Source organism: Primulina eburnea, unplaced genomic scaffold, assembly GCF_022965805.1.
Source record: "Primulina eburnea isolate SZY01 unplaced genomic scaffold, ASM2296580v1 ctg424_ERROPOS1667910, whole genome shotgun sequence".
NCBI lineage: Eukaryota > Viridiplantae > Streptophyta > Magnoliopsida > Lamiales > Gesneriaceae > Primulina > Primulina eburnea.
In genome coordinates, this window is record NW_027331236.1 from 467415 (window position 1) to 479052 (window position 11638).

The 11638-nt window shown below is 31.6% G+C and overlaps 1 pseudogene; it reads left to right on the top strand.

Annotated features, from left to right (window-relative positions):
- The first annotated feature begins 308 nt into the window (after positions 1-308).
- On the top strand, positions 309-5538 carry LOC140821098 (F-box/LRR-repeat protein At5g63520-like; annotated as a pseudogene).
- The last annotated feature ends 6100 nt before the right edge of the window (positions 5539-11638 follow it).

The following is an 11638-nucleotide window of genomic DNA, read 5'->3' on the forward strand; positions in this document are numbered from 1 at the left end:
TATTTGAAGTTAATATTATAAATATAAAAAGAATGAAGTATATAAATGCAATATAAAATATGAATTTTGATTTTCACGATTGACATTGTAGTATTATGTTGACGTCAAATATAAAAATAAAATATAATAAAAAAATTAAAATTTGACATCATAAATAATTAAATTTAATACAAATACCCGTCTCATTTTTTTATTTTGTTTTTACTAGATTAATTATGACACTGGGAACTAAGAAAATAGAATCGTTCTTCGCTTTATGTATTAGGGACTGCATAAATGCGACTCTCGCTGTATTCATAGTCCTCCGTACACAGTGGTCCGAAGGCTCGGCTACTCTTCTTCTCAGGCCGAAAGCGGCGATGGAGAAACAGTCCATTCGATCATTGATGGTGAAAATGAAGGAGAAATTCCATTCGGCAAAGGTGGGCGGCGAGAATATCATCACCGAAATAAGCGATTTAGTAGAAGATCTCTTACAAAAAATCCTCAGCCAACTGCCGGCCGTATTCTTCGCATCATCGGCGTGCGTCAGCCGCTCATGGAACGCTCTGTTAGATGGAAACTGGGTTCCTTAGTCTGATAGGCTGTTATGGATTTTTAACTGTAGTTTGCTGATTTTTGAAACTGGATAAACCAAATCTGTTATCATATAAACCAGATATTTTGCAATGTCATAGATTGTGCGAGTTCGATCCATAATTCCGTGCAAATTTAGCAAGGGTACTTAAGGATATGTTTAAATCCAGAGTGACATGTAAGCTTTTAGGTTACTATTTTTCAATTATTTTTTAAGAACTCTATGTAGCAATATGATTTGTGGCTTCTAAGAAAATGCAGCGCGATCATAAGAAAATCTATCTGTATGGTGGACGATTTTGAATTTTCAGCATTCGATTAATCTTATTTTATCTCGGTTCTATCCAATAATAGTATGTCTCTCTGTTCTTATGGTAGGATGCTGTGGATGAGGTTGTGAACAAGGTTTCTCGGAACCAATTCGACCTCATTTTGTCCTGGTATCCTTTGCCCCTATAACCTATTTGCACTTTATAGCAGCTCAGGAGCTGGTATTGTTCCCAGTTCTCTGATATGGGTATCCTATACATGGTGTTTTATTTTTTATCTAGCTGGGTAACAAGTCGATGCTCTGCAGATTGAAGAAAAATTTAGTCCCACGATTCCATAATTTTCACTGTATCTGAGTGAGTCGTTGGGAGAGACGTGCTTACTGATGAGCTAACAGAGGTAATTACTTATTGTTACGATGTTTATGGTGATTCGCTGCAATAATCTTGAACTTTTGTAAAGTCAGCATCACGCCTCCGTGCTTATTACTTAGGTAATTGTTCTTTGATTTAGCCTTTTAAAGTGTTGATTTTTTTTTTAATTATATACTAGGTCAAAAAACATTCTACATTATCATATAACGTTTCAGACTTATCGGTTAGGTGCAATGGGGAACACATGAGGAGTTTGAAAATTTTGGAGATGGGTCTCCAAAGGAGGAACTTGGGAACATAGGATTACTATTGATAGTTGGCTTTCTACCAGGAATAAAGACAAATATCATTTCATTGCCGGTCAACCATCAGGTAATTGTTGTTGGTTTATGTTCCTAGAACAAAATTGTTAAGCTCGATGCATACTTTTTATTTCAAAGTTTTAATGTACTACTCTGGAGATGTGGCTCTGTACTTGTGATCTGAGAGTTTAAAATTTGGAAACACAGCTACCTTCTGTGCTAACTGCTAGTTATCATAGGATTGTCCGAATACCGTTGTATCTCAATTCGCTTATATTTGATATGGGTGCCAAGAATCTCAGTCACCGGGCCTTCACACTGATGACTTTGTGATGGATATCAGACATTATTCATCAGCTGTTTCGGAATCTTCATCTCCTACTGGAATCCTACTATTCGTTGTGAGTTACATTATCTTGGGATTTTCTTTATCATTTTGTCTTAACGATGTTCAAATAATTTGGTTTGTTTTTATCCAGAAAATCTAGACATGTACAATTTCTTGAACGTTTTCCTTGTTTTGAGATTTGAGATTTGAATGACCCCCTATGGATGTTATTTACCTTCGATATCGGCTTTAGCGGTGACTTATCTCATGTTATTACTCTGTAGAATGGTGCATTAAATTTTTGTTAAGCTGATCATGTTTGCAAGTATGGAAACCGGGAACTCTGATACCAGTTCAATAGTCAAAGACTTGTAATAACTTTATTGAAGTTTTAGACAATTTTTGGAATTTTTTATTTGAAAAGTCTACATTTTAAAATGTTTCTCACCTTTAATTATTATGTGCCAGGATCTTGGAGAAAACATCAAACCTATCCTACAAGTGATGGGTGAGTATTGAGTAATTATATTATATCCAGGCATTATGCATGATATGAAATTAATTGTATATGATATACATTGATGTTTAAAGTGAAATACAAGTACAGTTGTCAGTAAGTGGAAGAAAAGTTAATTGTATTCATATAAATAGTTGAGCCTGAATTTTTGCGTATCAGCATAGATTAAGATGAACAATATGCCATTGTTTGTTGCCTGTTGTTGGCAGAGTACGCCTTTCCAATAGACACTGTCATTGTAGGGACTCCGATTGTCATATCTTACACAAATGTCCAAGCAGAAATGGTACGAGACAATGTTCCTATGCTGCTGCAGTTGCACTTGTATCGCAAAGGACATGAACAAACGAGAAGGTGAGGTTTCTTTAATTCTGCCTTACACGTAAAGTTTCTCATAGAATATCATGTGACAAAAAATTGTTTCACACCAGTTGATCATCTCTCGACTGTAATTGTTTAGCTTGATTAGGTCTCTGATACCAATATCTCCTATATTTTGGTGGCATATTTATTTGTTAGATGTTGGTGAAACTCAATTTGATGTCATTTTGTCAAGCGGCATATCACCAATTGGTACTCCATACAGTTTCTGTTAAATGTAATGACAGTCAATTTTGCTCACTGCTGAGAGATTAACACATCATGAACATCTTGATGGTCAAGCTATCTTGAATCAAATTTATGACGAGGTAGCTTTTCAAAGCTTTTTTTAGAACTTATCCAAGCTTTACTTCGATAATGTATTCTTATTTTGAGCAGATAAAGTGAACAAAAATTCTGAAAGTATATGCTTTCGTACCCAAAACTAAGATTTAAGCTTATTAATCGTGTTGATCAGCAAGTTTCCAAGTTTCCATGGGAAATGAGGCATGTATCATTAGTTCTTTGGAGACCATTTATGCATGATAAAGTCCTCTCTAATGCGTTAATTTATACAGCTTGGAGATCGCGTTCTGGATCCCGTTCTATACATTGGAGTCACGAAAAAAAGAAGATGTTCAATTGGGACGGAGAAAGTTAGATGGCTGCATTTTCTGGAATTTATGAAGTTAGGGTTTTTTTTTCAAGGACTCACTATCTACATTCTAAACTTGGTTAGCAAAATGACATTAATCGGTAAAAATAGTTGGAATGCTTCATGTTTTTTGGAATCTTGAGATTTAGTCCAATTTTAGAACGTGTGATGCTTACTATTTTGATGAAATTTTGTTCTGTGGAGGCGGAAATAAGAAACTGTGTCGTGTCTTGAGACAAGCTTCTAGGGACGACAGCTTCTCTTGTTTTTCAGAGGAGATGACATTAATCGGTAAAAATAGTTGGAATGCTTTCATTTTGTCTCGGACTCCAAAGCCGCTTTATCATCTTGCAATGAAGTCTCTGATACCCTCCGACATTTGAAACAAAGTTGCGACAAAAGAAAATTTTTTGGTGGCATCATCTTCACCTGCTGTGGTCCTGGTGACTCGTTCTTTGGGCAGCCCTGTATTGATAGCTCCCCATTTTTGGAAAACTTTCCCGGTGGTTACTTTTTCTGGAACTTACTGCGCTGGGGAAATAGATCGTGGAAAGTTGAGTATGTATGATGTAGGCGTCTCTGTTCGGAGCTGTCTGCACTTATACATTGCTGTTTACCTAGTTATGTCATATACTCCGGCTCCACGGTGTTAGAACCCGGTGGATGTCTTTTGCAGTTTTGTCTTCTCTTGAATCGATCCTTGTGAACCTGAAAATTTCGAAGGCGGGGTAGAGGACTCGTCGTTGCTGGGAGTTGAGTGCATCTAGTAAGTATATAGTTGGTATGAGCGCACATGACTTAACTTTTGTGCAGACTGTAAGTTTGGTGCATCTTCTGTCCGTATCTGTTATTTGATAATTCACACGGATGCCCAAATTGCGATATTTAATTGATAATTTTGTCACTACTCTTAAGGCACGATTAATAGTTATTCTATAGTTTTGTTTCATTTATTGTTCTATATATGTACATGAATATTTTTATATGTTGCGAAGTTTCTTTCTTTACAAATGTTGAACATTACCATATAGTAATTTTGCCAACAAGAATGAGAAGCAAAACATCATAGAAAAATTGGAAAAGAAAAAAAAAAGAAACTTGATAAATAATAGATCAAATTAATAATTATCTGAAGTATATTCGAACATGTTCGAGTTTGTCTTACTTGTTATTTTTGTCTAAAGTTGTAATGATACAAATGCATACCCTTCCTATTTATCTTGCATTTTCCTACATTTAATGGCCAATTTCAAACGTAAAAATTTAATGTATCAATGAAAATAATTCACCATATGACGATAATCTCTTCTAATTTTTATTCAATCCACTGCCAAAAATATTGATCAATTAATTATTATCAATAATAACGAGTTAATAAAACATAAATAATTGAGAAATCTTATGTATTTGAATGTGAGATACGATATTCTCTTACAAATTATTCTACTGAATGTGGAATTTCTCATCATAACCATTTTTACACAAAACGTTTGTGAGACGGTCTCATCAGTAAATTTTGTGAGGCATATATCCTATTTAGATCACCAATGAAAAAATATTAAAATGTTTATTATCGAATTTTTCCAATTCTTTATATTGTTTAACAAAGATCTGCTACCATCTTAAAATCTTTATTTCTGATTTTTTTTTTTCAATTCTAGCTCTTTCAGTTCAAACACAAATTTAAATCAATATTACAAAACTTGATATGATATTGGCACGGCTCAATCAAACAAAATGACCTAATTCTCGGGCGATTTGATTTGATTGAGCCGTTCCAACATCATAATTAGCAAATTAGACCAAAAAATACCACAACATAGTTTTTGAAATTCCATAAAACATTACCTATATTGCATCTTGATATCATGAAGAACCTCAATGATTTGCAGTGTATTTGACACCAAGGTTTCAAATTCGAGACCCAATTATAACATATCCCTTTCTCGACTCAAAAAAATAATCATGAAGAAAGAATTCATGGACTCATTATTTAATCAACTCCTTCTGTATTCAAATGTATGCCTTGGGATGGATAGGGAAAAAAAAACAGATGATAGAAAATTAGAAGTGAGAACGAAGGAGAAAACATAGAAACTTGTGTTTTTGATGTTGCAAGTTTTTGCCACACTCAAAAGGTTGGAATTTATATAAAAAAAATCCCTATTAAGTCTTCCATGAAACATAGTGGTTGGTGACATATATGTAATGACACAAGGTGTCCCTATCTTTAAATCTATTAATCAATATTAATGACTATTTTAGAGCATTTGCCAACTTGGAAAAACCTAATTTTGATACTAAAAGTTACCATTGGGACATCATTTGCAAAATCTTTCTGCAATGGGAAAATAATTTCGACAAAATCACGAAAAATATTGGACAAGAGTTGTCGTGTCTTGTTAAGATAAAAGTTTGTATGATAATTTTTGCACGTTTCTTGATTTGGATAAAAAAACAATGAATAGTAATAATAATTTGAGTTAATCATTTTCAAAAATTAAAATGAAGAAAAATTAATTGTCGATGAAACCCGTTATGCATAATAGTACTTAAAAGAGTCTGGAACTAGATCGAGAAGTGACACTTTTAGTTCGAAACTCGAGTTGGATGAACATTATATTGGATGATTTAAAGAGTTTGCGACCATTAAATTATGGATTTTGAAGTTAAATTCACGTTGTGCTTGAAGTTCAATAAATGAAAAGGAAAAATGAGTCAAAGAAAACATGTTATTGTGAGCAAGAAAACCAAATATCAAATTTGAAAATATTACCCTATATTTTTTTTTAACATATTTATTGAAAAAGTTCTAACAATCATTGGGATAGTGTGATTTAAATAACGTTTCTTCACAAAGTATCTAACTTGTAAGATAATTAATTTTCTACAATAATTTAGATTCCATTGACAATTATTAAATTGTTTTGGGTTTAGAAGTTTCCTCTTACTGGCTAAGTGGTTGGCCAATTGACAATTGTGGATGGGATTCCCATTATTATAAAACAATATTATTTTAAACAATTTATTTATTTTTGTCTGTTATGTATATAGTGGAATACATTAATTACTGGAATCAAATCTATTTGGAGATATGCACATGAATTCATCAATTATGATAAAAAAAAAATATTCGTTTTATTGCTTATTTCAATTTAATATCTGGGAAATAACTTTTTTTTTTAAAACCCATTTAAGCATTTTTTTCCTATTAATAATTTCCTACTAATGCTCTCCTGATTATCGAGCACTGGATAATTCCAGACTCCTCAAGTTTAAGTCTTCACACAGATGATTGTAATATCCTAAATAAATATATCATCTCGTCGTAGTTTTGATTTTGCGTTTCGATCAACAATCAAGTTACCTATGCTCTGGCTAGGAAAGTTGTTTCTATGCATGGTCAGGTGAGATTACACCATCTACTACTTTTATTTTCAATTTCATTGTAATTATTCCGGACTTGTTCTAACAATATTCACAGAATTTTCCAAAAATATGATGTTGAGTTGAGAAAAACAAGCGATCTTGATTTTTATGATAATAAAATTTGTTATTGTATTTCTAAGATTTTTATTCAACTGTGAAGTTGCTAGCTCAAGTTAGAAGCTGAAACTCGAAATCAACCAAACTAAAAATCTGGCGAGCTGTAGTTTTTCGATAATATCTCACACTGAATATAAACTCAATTTTCCACAAGTCATATGTCACAATAGCTTAGTTGGTTTGAATGTTATCTAGGCGAAATATTAGTCGCAAGATCGAGCTGTCGGAAAAGAAAACAACAATCAGCTCAGTCTGAGCAGTTCTGATATTTTGATCATATATCTCAGCTTGGTTATTCAAATAAAACGATCAATATGTGTTACAATGCTAAGAAAATTATATACAAATCATCTTCATAAGTCAAAGTCTGAATCAGAACAGAAGTAGCTGATAAACAAAGATGAAATCACTTATTTTGCACTGAATGAAGAACATGTTCCAGATTGCAGATAGTATGATCTTTCAAGAATATCTCTCTCATACAAACTCTAAATTGAGTGATTCTTGAGTCTATGGAAAGCTATGGGAAATGGCTACGATTTTCATGTTCATTACTATGCCTAGAGATCTACGAATAAAGAGTTATAATCCAAAAGAAAAGAACAACTCACTTGGAACAACTCTCATCAAATCAACAACTCAAGCTAATCAAATCAATTCAGTCAGCAGATCAGCTCCGTTATTCAAATCAGCTCAATTTCAGGAAATGACCAGAAATACGAATTGATCGTTGCAATGTCAAAATCCATATCCAACATTTCCAAACGATCATACTCTTGTATCTAACATCTATATCATTCTTGGGGGCCATAGATACAACATATTGAAGACTAAATACAAGCTCTGGAAGAGGATTCAAAGTTTGAGCAAACTACATGAAAAATTATCTAGAATGAGAGCAAGTCTAAGTGTGATGATATATTTGATATATACATATATTGTAAAAATCCTCACACATATACATGAGAGTCGAGCTTCAATGTTTAAATGAGTGACTCTTCACACAAAGACATGAACGATTGTTTTTGTAGTCTTAACATAAGAGACAATAAATATTATCCGGATTGTGAGTTTACGACCTACAATCGTGAGTGTACTAAGGGTTTCAATTAGACAATAGATAGGTTCTAAGTTAAACTAGGTTTTACAAGAGGTTGTACTAATCGAAGTCTTCTAGAAAAATCTTTCCTAAGTGGAAGAAGGGGACACAAGATTTGTTAATTTTTGAACACTATAAACAAATCCGTATCTATATATTTATCGCATTTACTTACTATTGCTACTTATTTCAAAATAAATTGTTGAAATATTTTATGTGTTTTTCAAATGTAAAAATATTGCATACAAAATGTTCGAACATTGCTTATTTTGAAAATATTTGCATCAAATAGTCATCCATATAATTTTATCAATTTCAAACTTTCAAAAATATAGGAGGATAACTAATTATAATTTTAAATGGGAGATTGATTTCAAATATTGAAGAAGAGATAAATTTTGATCCTAACCTAATTTAAAAATCTATCTTTTTTATTCATATAAAAGAGGGAGAAATATGTAAGTTGAATAATTGTTTATTCAAGTTTTGTGATCATTAAAAAAAAAAGATCGTTGGATTGTTTATGGCAAGTTTTGTGCTGCCTTAAGTAAGGAGACTAAGGATAAAGTTGGATTTTTGGCAAAGAAATTCAAGGTTATTGCCATTATCAACGGAAAAGACAACATTCAAATTTCAGTATTATATCATCAAGGAAACTCGGTACCTTCGCTCCAATTTTTATTTATTCTATGGTACTTGAGTAAAATACTAATCTTCCATCTTATGCTATCTTGGTTAGCAATTCTTTTGCATTTGTTGATTGTGCTTAATGACTATTAAAGAACACTTTAAATGTTTAAGAATATTGGAATTCGCAAGCATGTCTTGATTTTGTGTTGGTTGAAATTTTTGAGTTTGAGTTGTTTATTTTTGTTGAAGCTAGATGTTTGAGTAATATATTCACGAGTTGGATATTTTATGCTATTATTTGAGCACTGCATATTTTGAAAATATTTGCATTTCTTAGTCATTCATTTAATTTTATCAATTTTAAACTTTAAAAAATATAGGGAGATAAAAAATTATAATTTTAAGGAGAAGATTGGTTTTAAATATTGAAGAAGAGATAAATTTTGTGCTTAACCTGATTGAAAAATCTATCTTTTTGATTCACATAAAAGAGGGAGAAATATGTAAGTTGAATAATTGTTATTAAAGTTTTGTGATCATAAAAAAAGAGATTGTTGGGTTGAGAAACACAAAAATTCTCGATTTTGATAACAAAACTAGTTATTGTGTTTATAACATATTTACTCAATTATAAAATTTGCAGCCTAGTTGTGTACGATCAAAAGAAGTTTAGTGGATCAAAAGAAGCTTATCAAGTTGAAACCAATGTACTTCCACAAGAAAGGAGATTAAGGATAAAGTTGAAGTTTGGCCAAGAAATTCAAGGCTATTACCATCATCAATAGAAATGACAAAATTCAAATTTCAGTCATATATCATCAAGAAAACTTGGTACATTCGCTCCAAGTTTTATATTTATTTTATGGTACTTAAGTAGAATACCAATTAGATCTTCCATCTTTTACTAGCTTGGTTTGCAATTCGTTTGCATTTGTTGATTGAGCTTAATGACTATTAAGGGACACTTTAAATGTTTATGAATATTAAAATTCGCAAGCATGTCTTGATTTTGTGTTGGTTGAAATTTATGAGTTTGAGTTGTTTATTTTTTTTTTTTGAAGCTAGATGTTTGAGTCATATATTCATGTGTTGGATACTTTGTGCTATTATTTGAGCATTGCATATTTTGACAATATTTGCATTAATTAATCATCCATCTAATTTTATCGATTTTCAAAATTTCACAAATATAGGGGGATAACTAATTATAATTTCAAGGAGGAGATTGATTTTAAATATTGAAAAAGAGATAAATTTTGTGTTTAACATGATTTAAAAATCTATCTTTTTGATTCACACAAATGAGGGATAAATATGTTAGTTGAATAATTGTTTACACAAGTTTTGTGATCATAAAAAAAAGATATTGTTGGATTGAGAAACACAAAAAATTTTAATTTTGATGATAACAAAATTTGTTATTACGTTTCTAACATATTTACTCAAGTGTAAAACTGCTAGCTCAATTTAGAAGCAAAACTCTAAATCAACCAAACTGAAAATCTAGCGATCCGAAGTGTTTCGATGATATCTCATAGCTCGATGATGCAAATGACAAGCTGCCAAAATGACCGAATATAAAACTCAATTTTCCACAAGTCATATTTCACAACAGCTCAGTTGGTTCGAATGTTATCTAGAAGAAATATTAGTCACAAGATCGAGCAGACGTAAATAAAAACAACAATCAGCCCAGTCCGACTAGTTCTAATATTTTGGTTATATATCCCAGCTTGATTATTCAAATAGAATGATTCAATATGTGTTACAAAGCTAAGAGAACGATCTACAAATCATCTTTCATAAATCAAAGTCTGAATCAGATCAGAAATAGCTGATATAAAACCAAGATGAAGTCATTGATTCCGCACCGAATGAAAAACATGTTCAAGATTGTAGACAATCCGATCTGTCAAGTATATCTCTCTCATACAAACTCGGAATGAAATGATCCTTTAGTCTATGGAAAGCTAAGAGAAATAGCTATTATTCATGTTCATTGCTTTGTTTAGAAATCGATTAATCAAGAGTTATAATCAAAAGAAGAGAACAACTCACTTGGAATAACTTAGATAAAATCAACAACTCAAGCTAATCTGCTCAGCTCAACTCAGTCAGATCAGCTCAACTCAGTCAGATCAGAAAATGACTAGAAATACAAATTTGATCGTTGTAAAGTCAGAATCCGTACACAACTTTTCCAAGAGTCATATTCTTGTATCTAACGTGTATATCATTCTTGGAGGTCATAAATACAATATATTCAAGATGAAATACAAGCTTTGAAAGAAGATTCAAAGCATGAGTAGACTATACGAAGAAATTATCTAGAATAAGACCAAGACCAAGTGTGAGAATACATTTGATATATACACACTGTAAAAATCATCAGAATGAGAGCAAGACCAAGTGCGATGATACAGTTGATATATAGATACACTGTAAAAATTCTCACACATAAACACGAGAGTTGAGATTCAAAGTTTAGATAAATGACTCTTCACATAAAGACATTAAAGATTGTTTTTGTATTATTGACATAAGAGACCTTAAATATTATATTTATTGTGAGGTTGCAACTTATAATTGTGAGTAAGCTAGGAGTTTCAATTAAACAATGAATAAATCTCAAGTTGAAGTGGGTTTGTACAATAGGTTGTACTAATAAAAGTTTTCCAATTAATTCTTCTTAGATGAAAGAAGAGGTCTTAGGAGTTGTTCATATTCGAATACCATATACTAATTGGTGTATATTTATTTATCCTATTTACTTATTATTTCTATTGTTTTTAAAATGCATCGTTGAGATATTTTATGTGTTTTTCAAATGTCAAAGTATTGTATACAAAATGTCTGATTAAAATTTTCAACCAAAACGTTTTTTAAGCATTCAACTTACATATTTTTTAAATATTTTACAAACTGTTTGATCGATTTCTAAAGTGATTATTTTGAATGTTTTCCGCTTGATTTCAAAACAA